The 12,362-nt window shown below is 31.2% G+C and overlaps 1 protein-coding gene across 1 annotated transcript in view; it reads left to right on the top strand.

Moving 5' to 3' along the window:
* Positions 1–2,178: 2,178 nt before the first annotated feature.
* LOC132561834 (matrix metallopeptidase-21-like) overlaps positions 2,179–12,362 on the top strand; it is a 125,807-nt gene continuing 115,623 nt past the window's right edge. Inside the window, exon 1 of the mRNA XM_060226538.1 lies at positions 2,179–2,314. The gene's annotated coding sequence lies outside the window, so the exon portion shown is untranslated. The remainder of the gene's footprint in view (positions 2,315–12,362) is intronic.

The following is a 12,362-nucleotide window of genomic DNA, read 5'->3' as shown; positions in this document are numbered from 1 at the left end:
TTATTTGATTAACACATGAAATGATTTTTCAGTATTAAAAAAAAATATGACATTTCTATAATTTTTAAAGTTTGTGCATTTCTCTTTCTACATGTCAACTTTTACGTTGGCCTCATACATCTCTGTTTCAAAACCTTTAGCATCACAGATTCCAAGAAGAAGGAAGTAATTGTATGATGCAGGTTATCTTTTTTGGTTCCATTTTATATATATTGCATTTAAAACTGAACTTCATGCACATATATTTTGTTGTAACCTTTTCTTGTTAACATGGATTATACTGATTGTCCAATATGCTACTAAACAAATACGCTAACTTGTAACCTTTCTTGATTATCCTACTCTGTATCTCGATTTAACTCCTAATACAAACATGTTGTTATATTCATAGTAAAAACTTACAGTAATTGATTTAGCTGCTTGGAAATTGGCATTACAGTTTGTATTTAGTATGATTTATATCAAATGAGGTCAGTTAACATGGAATAAACAATAAAAAAAACATCCGTATTGGTCAATTAGGTAGTTTATTACAAAACGATGTGAGTTGTCTTTCTGTAAACACAATTGTGCCATCAAGTAGGGACATTGGAAGACGTAACAGCCAAACAAATGCAGCGGACAAGGTCACATGAAAAATAGGTTTACACCAATTTAAGAAAATGTGTTTCCAATAATTTTTCAGCCAACATTCAAATACGGTTTATATTCAAGTGTTTGATAAACTGGAAAAAAAAATTTAATAGAAATAATTTATATAAATTTCACAATCATAACAAAGTGTACAAACTAATATACGATAAATCAGGAATAAAACGATACGTGAATTGAACTGAGAAATGCCAAAAGCCTTTCAAGAGTTACATCCCTTCTACTTAAATATAATTATACGAATCCGTGGAGAGCAATGTTGGTTATTTTGTATCAATTTATTTTCGATAAGAATATAGCTTATTCGTTCAAGAAGAGTTATGAGAGGTTCACCTTGTACAGATGTTTTATTGTAGTCCTTCTATAACAATGTTAAACTACATGCGGATCTTCATATCAAATTTGATTTTGAAGGAAACGCGGAGTATTATTGATTTGGAATTTTAACACTTGCACAACTGAAACTGCAATATATATAAATATGTTTTGAAGTCGGAATTTAAAAACAAATAATGTTAATTTATATCGACGCCGATGTTCTAAGTAACACCATGTATTCTTACGTTCGGGTACAAAACATTTATTTAAGTACTTTCAATACCAGCAGCACATTTGTCTTAAAACTAATGAAAAAGAGGTAATGTACACAGTGTTATCCGTTATCTGCCTAGTCTGAATCAATTAGGTAGAAAGGAAGATTTTATGAGACGTAGATAAATATCATAGTTATGGCTTTTTGACATGCTTGAAATGGTTTCAAGCTCTTCAGATTAGGTAAGATATTTATTTAATTCTGGCTTTCGCAATGTCTTGCTATTCTAATTTTATATCATATATTGTAACCCTTTATATATTCATGTGTTTAAAAAAGAAATTTGAATATTTTGTTGAAATTGACCTAAAAAAGAAAATAGTAATTAATCATCTAAGATGCCCTTTATTAAGACAAAAGCGCAAGACAGTAAATACTCTGTCCGAAATCGTTTGATATCGTAGCAATGTTACATTAAATGTATTACGTTTGCGTCATCATATTATGGGTTCCTTTCTTCTGCGATACTTGTATTAATGAGCATACATACGTTTGTCTTTCTACTTGATTATAATATGTCCTCTACCCAAAATCAAATTCAACTTTGTTTTCCAAAACCTTTAAAACTAAATATGATCAAAGTTATATATCTGAAAACAAAATTAAAGACATGAGGTTACAATTAATTTAAGTGATCAATTAGAATAAAAACAAATATTCGTGACAAAATAAATTCTAAAATATGGGCGTTGTTTCTATAATAGGATTAGAAATAGGAGTACACATATTACTGAAATCCTCGTTACTATAATTCGAAAATGTTCTACACACGAATAAATGTTGATTGGATTAAGTTCTTATAAAGCAGCTTATCGTATGTAAGAAGAACTGTAATTCAAGTCACATTTATCACGTGAACTTCTGTCACACTGCAATTAAGTAATTGTTTATATTTTCTTTAAACTTCGCTTTCTCTCTTCTTTTACAGAAATTGCGAGAAGGATTGGATTTACTTGAGACAAGAACAAATTTCGCGTGTTTAATTTATTGTGAAAACTATTGTGATGAGTTATGTTCCAAGGATATGCTTTCGTGGGCAATGTGTAAGGGATATTAAAACTATACTGAATAGTAAGTATAATTTCTTTCTATGTTACTTTCTCTTATTTCATTTTATTGCTCCAGTTCTGATTATGGTTTGATTGTATTAATATTTACAAACAATATTTTGCACATGATAAAGAAGTGAGAATAGTGAAAATCTAAAATATCGAAAAAAAACCCTAAATACAATTCAGCCTCAAATAACAAAATCCCTTAAACAAGGAAGATATACCCTAAGCAGCCATCGGATATCCTGCTCCGCGCTGTCACCAGTACAGATATTGCGATTTACCATCACAATATACTCCCTTACTGTAACACTGTACAAATAGTTAAACAAAACGAAGTGTAGAATCGACGGTTTCGTCTAAATAGTAAACAATGTATAATGATGTAAGAATGCAATTTTCTAGTAAATAAAAAAAACAATAAACAACATATTACAACCAACATTAGTAATATGAAAGTAAAAAAATGTAAAACACGTGGTAGTACTGATAAGATAAATTAGTAGCAAAATGGAAACTAAAGAGTGGACAATATCGTCTCAAAATGAAACAGACACCCACTTTTTGTGCTCGCCAGATTTCTGAGGATAGACAGAAAAATACTCAAGCCAGACTTCGCAATATCAACAAATACGGAACGGACAATCCACAGATTAGTTTCGACAATAACCTAAAAATGAAGAGAGAAAAAGGCAAAAATTAGATTCAGTAATAATGGCAAAAATTATAGTAAGTCACAAGCTATGTTCAATAATAACCCAGTTCGAATCGACAATATTTACTTTATAGAAACAACAAAGTGTTAGAATCGCTAATATAATGTTCTGCAACGTAAACCGAAACTTGTAATTAGAAGCCAAAGTACCGTAAAAAGGAAATGAAACATACATTGCAATGTACACCGTACCTATTACATGTACGGTTGAACAAGTATATTTTATTTAACACATGTTCCAATTTTCCTTGTTTTCGTACATGGAAACACATTTTCGTTGAAATATTGCGTTACGCCATACAGGCATCGAAAATACACATTGGAACTATTTTTTAAGAACGATAACAAAGGAGATAAGAAGGAGTCGGTTGATTATTATGAATGTCTGATAGGAGCTACATTAAGTGGAATGCGCTTGCTAAACTTAGATTGCATAATTACATTTCATATAATAACGACAGACAAATTGGTTTCAGAAGCGTCTTTATTTTGCGCTATTCTACATTTATCGATAAAAGTGACATTGATTCGCAGTAGTTTATCGACAGTATAACGTGCAGATGACACATGTGAACCCTGTTAGTTTGTAAACACGGCTTTCTACCAATACATCAATGGTGGGATATGTCGTGCTTCTTGGTACATGTCGATTATCTTATAGAACAAGTGGGAAATAGTTTATTAAGGAATATCGACGATATCTGCTATCATGCGGCAACACCAAGTGTTGTTTTGGCACGCACATGCTACATGTCTATGTCTGCAGCCGACTGTTCGGTAGCTTTTCATCAAACTGTATTAACTTAACCAAAATTTATATAGCAAACTTTGCAGACAAGCTGTAGTCGTATGGACTTGTGATAATATTAATTCTTATCATACTAATATCAGGTGCAGTACTATAATGTCAACGCATGATGATTTTGAGTCATCAATATTTTTGCGCGATAATGGTCGAGATATAATTGTTTTATTATAGGGTTCCATAATAAAAAAAAGGTTTAGACTTAGATTTGGAAGCTTATATGAACTGTATATTATCATTTTTCCTCTTGAGTATCGCCTGCTCAAACAGTCAACGTAAATTGATGATGGGAGTCGTTATATCTAAGTTAAGGGTATCCTTAAACATCAACATATACAATGCGTTTCCTCTAATGGTGTTGTTGACCTAGTGTCGTTATGTTTTGTATCCAGTTCTTGTGTGCGTTCGATTTCTTGTATATTTCAATAATAATATAGTACATCAAACGCATAAAATTCAATGTAATCAATCTTTCTTTTTACAAAATTAATAGTAAATTGAATCGGTAATTGTCGTTGATGGCAGCTATTATTGCTTAATTGTGGTATTTATATCACATGATTGCCTTATAATTCAGTGAATATACTTATACTTACGCATTACACGTGTAATATTGCTTACTGGGACGTTACTTTATATAACCAAATGACATCGCACGTTCACAGATCATAATGTGATCAATACAGATTAAAGAAAGAGAGCGGATATGACTTCAAGATTTACTAAGAAACGTTCATCTTATACCATATTTGCTTGAAAAATAGGTCGTGTCAATTCCATATGCAATTTAAAACTCACAATGCGCCGTTTGTGAAATATGTCAAGGATCTCATCTGGTAGTTTTCGCAGAAGACAACATTTCTTATTTGTTTCGGATAATTAGTAATATAATTATGTATTACCTATTGATAAAATGCATGTGGAGGTTAGATATTTTCTTCATTTCAATAAGAAAAATAATTTCACCCAGGTATACATGTCATTTGTTCTGGTTTGTGCTGTACAGTCGATATGTTGTTGGTATCTTCCTTAATCCGTTTTGAAAGCTACAACATAAAATCAACATGTAGAAATTTTCATTTTTTTTTTAAATAATCATAATATAATAATATTCAAGTACCAACGATTATTGAAATCACAAACAAAAATGTACATCAGCGCATATTACACGTTAGATTAGTTGCATCACAGTCGTTCAGAATAAAAAGAAAAAAAAACAAATCAAATTAGTCATAATTTAAACTCGAATTTAATAAAACTATGGGAAAATCTTAACAAAAGAAAGATTTACGCGATAACACTTGATAAAGTACGGGGAGTATATCAGGCGTTCGAGAAGTATAAGCGTCTTCCCGCTTTATCGACGGCACCAGCCATGTAAATCTTGATCAAACGGAGTAAGTAATGTCACGTTCTGAAATGAGGACAAATAATATAACAACGGAAGAAACAGACAAACTAACTAGCATCATACATGTCCAGCTTTATAGCTCACAACAATCCTCATGTCGATATATTTATGAACATAAAAAAAAATCTGAATAATTTTAGTGTCCATTACTTCGATTGGGTTTTGTAGATTAAATTCCTCAATTTAACGATATATGCGAAAGCCAGTTAAATAAACATTTTTACTAAAAAGTGTTTTAAGAATGAATAAGAAAGAATTGTTTATACTAATGACAACTTGTAAACTGTGAGAATGTTACTCAGCTGTAATTCAAATATTACTATTATGTTTTTGAAAAAAACATACTGTGTAATTACACAGAGTTGGAAATTTCATGCGTGTGAAAATTGCGTTTCCCATAAGTTGTTATTTCTATTTTTGTAGTGACAAACATACTACATGTATGGACAGTTTTCAGTAATATTCATTACTTTATTAAACATTCCATTTATTGATATAGTCCTTTTGTTATTAACAGCATCACAACGCTGACCAAAAGTATTAGATTATCATTTAATATAATTTATATTTGTAGTCTATATTCATAGATTTATACTCAAAGATAGGACAACGCTACTATAGAGTGGTTATGTTTTTCGTTGAAAAAGAAAAATCTTGAGTTGAACAGGAATGAAATATTGAATCATTTGGTGATTACTTCAGTCTAAGTCATAGCCATGTTCTGGAAATTTCTTATCGTATGTGTTTGTAAATATAACTTGTTTACCTCAGATTATCTTAGTCTGTATCACAGTCATATTCTGGAAATTTCCTACAATATCTGTTTGTAAATATAACTTCCCTACCACAAATTATCTCAGTCTGTGTCACAGTCATATTCTGGAAATTTCTTACCGTATGTGTTTGTAAATATAACTTGTTCACCTCAGATTATCTCAGTCTGTATCTCAGCCATATTCTGGAATTTTACTGCTGTATTTGTTTGTAAATATAACTTTTTTTTTTACCTCAGATTATCTCAGTCTGTGTCACAGTCATGTTGTGGAAATTTCTTACGGTATGTGTTTGTAGATATAACTTGTTTACCCCAGATTATCTCAGTCTTTGTCAAAGTCATGTTCTGGAAAGTTCTTACCGTATGTGTTTGTAGATATAACTTTTTTACCTCAGGTTATCTTAGTCTTTGTCAAAGTCATGTTCTGGAAAGTTCTTACCGTATGTGTTTGTAGATATAACTTTTTTACCCCAGATTATCTCATGTTCTGGAAAGTTCTTACCGTATGTGTTTGCAAATATAACACTTTGAGGTAATAATAGATCCATAGGTTATGAAGTAATAACTGATTGACAAGTGAAGCTATCATTGAAATGGCTACACAATTAAAAATTCATTTCTAAATTTGTAAATTAATATACATTGATAAGTGCTGTGCACTTTTCTTATTAGATGTATCTATTTCATTATGACAGCAATCCATTATCTTTAAGCAGATGTCAGTTGTAATTGCAGTGAGAGTAAATAGATTAATACATATATACATAAATGTATCAATAATCATCTTTAGTGAATACAATATGTATGAATATAGAGTACTATATCAGTATATAGACGAAAACAAATGTATATGTATATGTGGATAAAAACACATCAAGTTAATGCCAACATGTAACAAAAATCGTTACATAACCTGAAATTCGAAAAAAACGAAGGCGGAACTGAACAAATGAAATATACTCTTGGCAAAATGATAGAATAAGACAAGAGGATTTTTAAAATTACGAGTCTTCTGTTTTATCGACATTATAACTTGGTAAACCGAACATGTATTACTCATCTTCTTTCCTAACGTGCAAGTTTATAGATATGAATTGGTGTGTGTATATCAGAATGTGTGACGTTATCACGATATATACTTTCATATGTGTTTGCTTGTATGTCCGAAAATATCGCTACGTTTGTTGTGAGATATGCCGATCTGCCAGTAAATATTAGAATAAACGTCATAAAATATCACACTATTCCAGTAAGTACTATGTGTAAGCATATATGACATTATTTAGAAAAAAGCACAACGTATGTCATCAGATATTAAAACAAAATCATTAAAATATAAATGTATGTGTCGTCGGATGTTGTGATATGTCAACTAATATCACGAGGTGTCACCAAATATGACATTGTCAATAAATATCAGAAAGGGTGTGAAGACATATGATGTCATGCTAGCATATATCACAATCTTGTCTTGGTATTACAAACTGCACGTGCTGTTTCACTGTCAGGTTTGACATCGTCGGAGGATGCTTGCTTGATTTCGAAGTAATTTGTTTAGGACTTTTGAATTACCAATGGTTTTAAACCGTTCACAGATACGTTTAGGTAAATTTGGGGATCTATTGTCTTATATGTAATACAGATTAAACAATTGCATGCTGTGTAGAATTAAACAGATGGAACGTCCTACAGTAAACCGACATCACCAGAAATATAGACGTCTTCATGTTTTTTTTTTTGCAATCATTGTAAGTGATAACGGCGAGGGTATAGAATGCTTGATAATTGCATTTTTTCTGTTTTATTTGATTAAAACACGTGTTGTTTATGAAATCAATGTCTAGATAAGGTAAAGGGCGAAGAAGGTTGCAGACTTTACTGCGGGGAATGGAGTATTATATATTTGTGATGATATTGATTTGAAATTCACTTGCTATAAAATTGTTATTACGATTACAATGAATCATCGCTGTATGCAGTTAACTAATGTTCACTAGCAATGATGCACAATATCGTTGCAGTACTTTTATCTATAAGTGTTTTGTACTGCTAGTATATTTATTTGGCGTCTTCTTTCCTTCAAACAAGCACAATATCGATTTCAAAATAAATTCAAAGAAACTGCCCTTACAGTAAACATTACAATTAAGCACATAAATGGTAATGCACAAGAATCCGCCGTTAGAGTGATAGCTGGCGAGACACAATATCGGTTAATTTGTATTGAAGAAAAGAAGAAAGAGGCAGACATCCTCGAAAGTACGATGTCTGACGTAATATGGAGGATGATAAAGCATATAAATTATAAAAGTGAACCATATGTGTATCCTTTCGTCTAGTCGGGATATAGGCCAGTAGGGCAAAATCACTAAAGAACTCACTATTAATTACCTGTGCTTGGGTTTTGCTATAATGGTCGGTGGGTTGGCGATGAAGCGATCCACCTCGGTAATACAAGCCATAGCTACACCAAGACAAACTTATGATAACAAATATTTATACTATTTCTGGACAGCATCACTCGTGCATTGATCCGCGTCTACACGTCGGGGAAGAGCCCATGAAACAGTCAGTCCATGAGTATAAAGGTGTGTTTCACACCAACACGCTTATCTTTTTTAGTTTCAGAGTAAAACTTATGTATGTGGCCGTTACAACTGAACAGCATTTTCAATCAAAAAGGCAGGTTTTTATTATGGCTTTGGCATTCATGCCAGGAATTATTTTTCTACCTGTGTGGGAGAGCTCATGTTGGTATCAAACTTTCTTAACTTGATATTGTCCATACCTTGAATGTATGATAGGTGACAACAAAAAGAATCATTTCTATATATTTGACGTAGAAAATAATTATTTCGTTATTGACTTATTCGATGAACGGATACATACGCGTTTGAGTAATACCCCTACCAATTGGTCCGATCAGAATAGATATATGAGAGTTCTAAGACCCGCCATAAAGGTAATCGAAACACTAAGAATTATTACTTCATGGTTTTTATTTAATGCATGTTTTTTAACTCTTCCAAAGGGTAAAAGTCGAGCTCATTCTTCAATGTTAATTTTGAAAATTTATATAAACTTTATTTCTGTAAATCACTGTATAGATCTGTATCGATGTCAGTGCCAAACTTCCAAATGAACACAAGAAGAATGTCGATGGTCTTTTTAAATGGTCTGTCCTCTCTTGTATGAAGTCAATCGTTATATGTTATACAGACTGTCACGTATGTAACATGATTATGTGTTAATGTTTAGAAATATATAAAAAGGCGCAAACAACCTTATAGAAAATAATGATGAGAAATCTTCACTTAATTGCGTATGGAGCAAAGTGTTGAGAATTTTTTTTTTTTTTTTTTTTTTTTTGTATAATTTTCAATTAATCAGGTAAAATTTTGGGAAACCTGCATTTATAATCATACTCCCTGATATCGATATAGGTTAAAATGATACAAAATATGTATATAAATGTACTCATTGATATACCAACACGATAAAACGTTGAAACTATGTATATACATTGTAGGCCGATTTGAAAGAAATGTAAACATTTTATTTAGCCAACATCTTAATAGATCTTCATAGAATATAACAATCATTTATACAACCATTATCCTTTTAAGGGCTTCAAGGCATACACATTTATCGTTCAAAGATATTTCGAAACTTAGTCTATAATCTACATTGGGTGTATATAACTAGTGACTGTATTATCTTGTATCTGCTCGGTATCGAGTAATAACTTAATCTTTACCAGCGCCGAGAAGTACTTACACTTTTCACGACGTTAACAACTCTAAAGCATATGTCCAACATTATACCATGTTACTTGGCTGTGTAATAAGTATTCAACATTCCCCAGACTGACCAGTATACTACTATCTGACATAAGTTATCGGGTTAGATTGTGAAATCGTGATTTTTTCTGTCTACACCCAAAACAAAGGTCATACACCAGCTGTACACAGTATCAATATTACTGTAGATATATACTTCAAAATGCAAAATCATGGCATAAGATTTATATATTTAAGTCTATTGTCTAGTCACTTATCTTGTTTTTTTTTTTTTTTTTTTAATTTTCTTTGACGATAAATAAATGATAATGTAGTACCGATACTCTATGTATCGGGCGTATTATCCATTAAACTAAGGATGACATAATGGGTCGAATTCATCCTGTATCTCTGTGTCAATGCATTGAGCATTACTCTGGGTATGTAACTATGTATCTGAGGCAGCTTTGATATGATGTTTGTGTCTTCAGAATTTCTAGGCAATAGGAAATAACTACATTATTTTAAAGTGTTTATGTATAGATTAAGCTAAACATGCATATCCATATAATTGCATGTGAAAACTCACAGAAAAGTCACACCTGTATTGCAGTGAAGTAAGTATTATGTTTGATGTAAAATGTGTTTTTCGGATAAACTGAATTATATATCGTAAAATACACTTAAACTTACCGAAAGGAGTAAATGTCGCTTTACATGAATACGAATTCAGTGTAAAAGGAATATGTATGCTGTGCAGGTTCTTTTTACATGTGCATTGTATTGGTATTGCATATTGGCTGATATTTATTTGAATGTAAAAGTTAATGTTCTTGACATTGAAAACATGTATTTGTAACAGTTAGCCAATACTTTGATCACTTTTTTTTTCTCTCATGAATTGTCGCATCAGTTTCCCTTGTCGTTTTTATAATCACAGTGCTGTTAATTACTAGAAATAAATCACAGCAACACGTAAAACATTGTAGTAAATCCTTTTAAACAGTGTTCTAAAGAGTTAGTATATCCTCAATCGTTTAATGACAATTATAAAATGTACATGTATATTCTACTTTTCTGCTTTATGTAATCCTACTATGAAAAATATTCAGTCAGGGGGAAAATCCATGTACAATGTGTTGACATGCAAGTCAGATGGTATATCTCATCGGGATTTTCGGTTTCCATTGAATATAATTATATACATATTTTCACTGTTCCTCTGGTTAAAACCAGTCATCTAGGTAACAATAGAATAGACATGTGTGTATTTATATAGATGCATACGGTGTATGTCAAATTCTAATAATTGTATGGTCAGCCTTTGTGGTATATAAAGCTGGAAGCGTTTGATGATTGTTAGGTTCGAATGGATGACATAATGTGTCGTTTTCATCCTGTATCTCTTTGTCAATGCATTGATTATTACTTTAGATATGTTACCATGCATTTGAGGCAGCTTTGATATTATTTAGAAGTGTTTTTGTATAGATAAAGAAAACAAATTACATCTAAAAACCCTACGTAAACTTGGAAACAAGTCAACCTGTGAAATATTCAAGCTTTAGCTAAACATGTATATTTCTTGAGGATTTTACTGAAATTACTAATTTGGATTAACCAAGGTTTACAAGGTGGGTGTCTTCGATGGGGAAAAAATTCTTACTCTTCCGGAACACCTGGTTTTATTCACATTGTTCTTTTTTTCAGGAGGCTCCATGTAAACCTTTCTTTTGTTCATATTTTGTCCAATGTTTATTAAATTTGAGCTTGGATTATGTTTATGTTAACATATTGGTAATTTCTATTAGTTTTTCATTGAAATTATCTATATTGTAAATGAGGATACTGTCATATAAAATTTGAAGAGTTTTTCATATTGTTTTACTGCACATAATATAACACATCTTGTTGTATGAAGAACACACAAACAAGCATATTTCAATCAATAAATCTGATAAATGTCAGAACAATATATACATTGTATTGTATTTGTCTCAGGAACTGTATCAAAGAAACACAAGTAATATATTTTAATTGTGCATAAATGGAATAAGCAAAACGTTGTACCAATAGATGTGTATATCAATGTGAATGCAAATATATATATATATACTCGAGCGGGTTTTATTGTTTTCCCTAGAAAACTTTCAAGTCAAAATGAGTATTTTCATGTAACATTGATAATAAAGTAACAATGGACAGAATGCATAGCTTCGTTGTGTTATGCACTAAATTAAATGAAGAGAGATAGATCCAATGACTGGCATAATGAGAAAGTCATAGCGTTATTAAGCTGCGTTATATGTCATGTCAGGATTCACATGTCATTGTCTCCAAGTTTTTACATGTTTGTCTTTTCTTATTATTTGGTTACTGAAATGTATAAGAATCATTAATTTTCTTAAAGTTTTATTTTTTGTTTTTATGAGACGTTTTCCTAACCTATTGAAGATATGATTTCAATTGTAGGATATATAATACAGATTTTTGCTTACAATAAACAATCGATTGACAAGAGAAAGCTCATGACTACCACTACAGATGATGCACACTTATAAACTTGTTCATATTTACTCGTT

The sequence above is a fragment of the Ylistrum balloti genome, unplaced genomic scaffold (genome assembly GCF_031769215.1).
Source record: "Ylistrum balloti isolate Yb309-2 unplaced genomic scaffold, AGI_CSIRO_Ybal_v1 Utg371288, whole genome shotgun sequence".
Lineage (NCBI taxonomy): Eukaryota > Metazoa > Mollusca > Bivalvia > Pectinida > Pectinidae > Ylistrum > Ylistrum balloti.
This window is presented reverse-complemented; position numbering and strand designations above follow the sequence as displayed.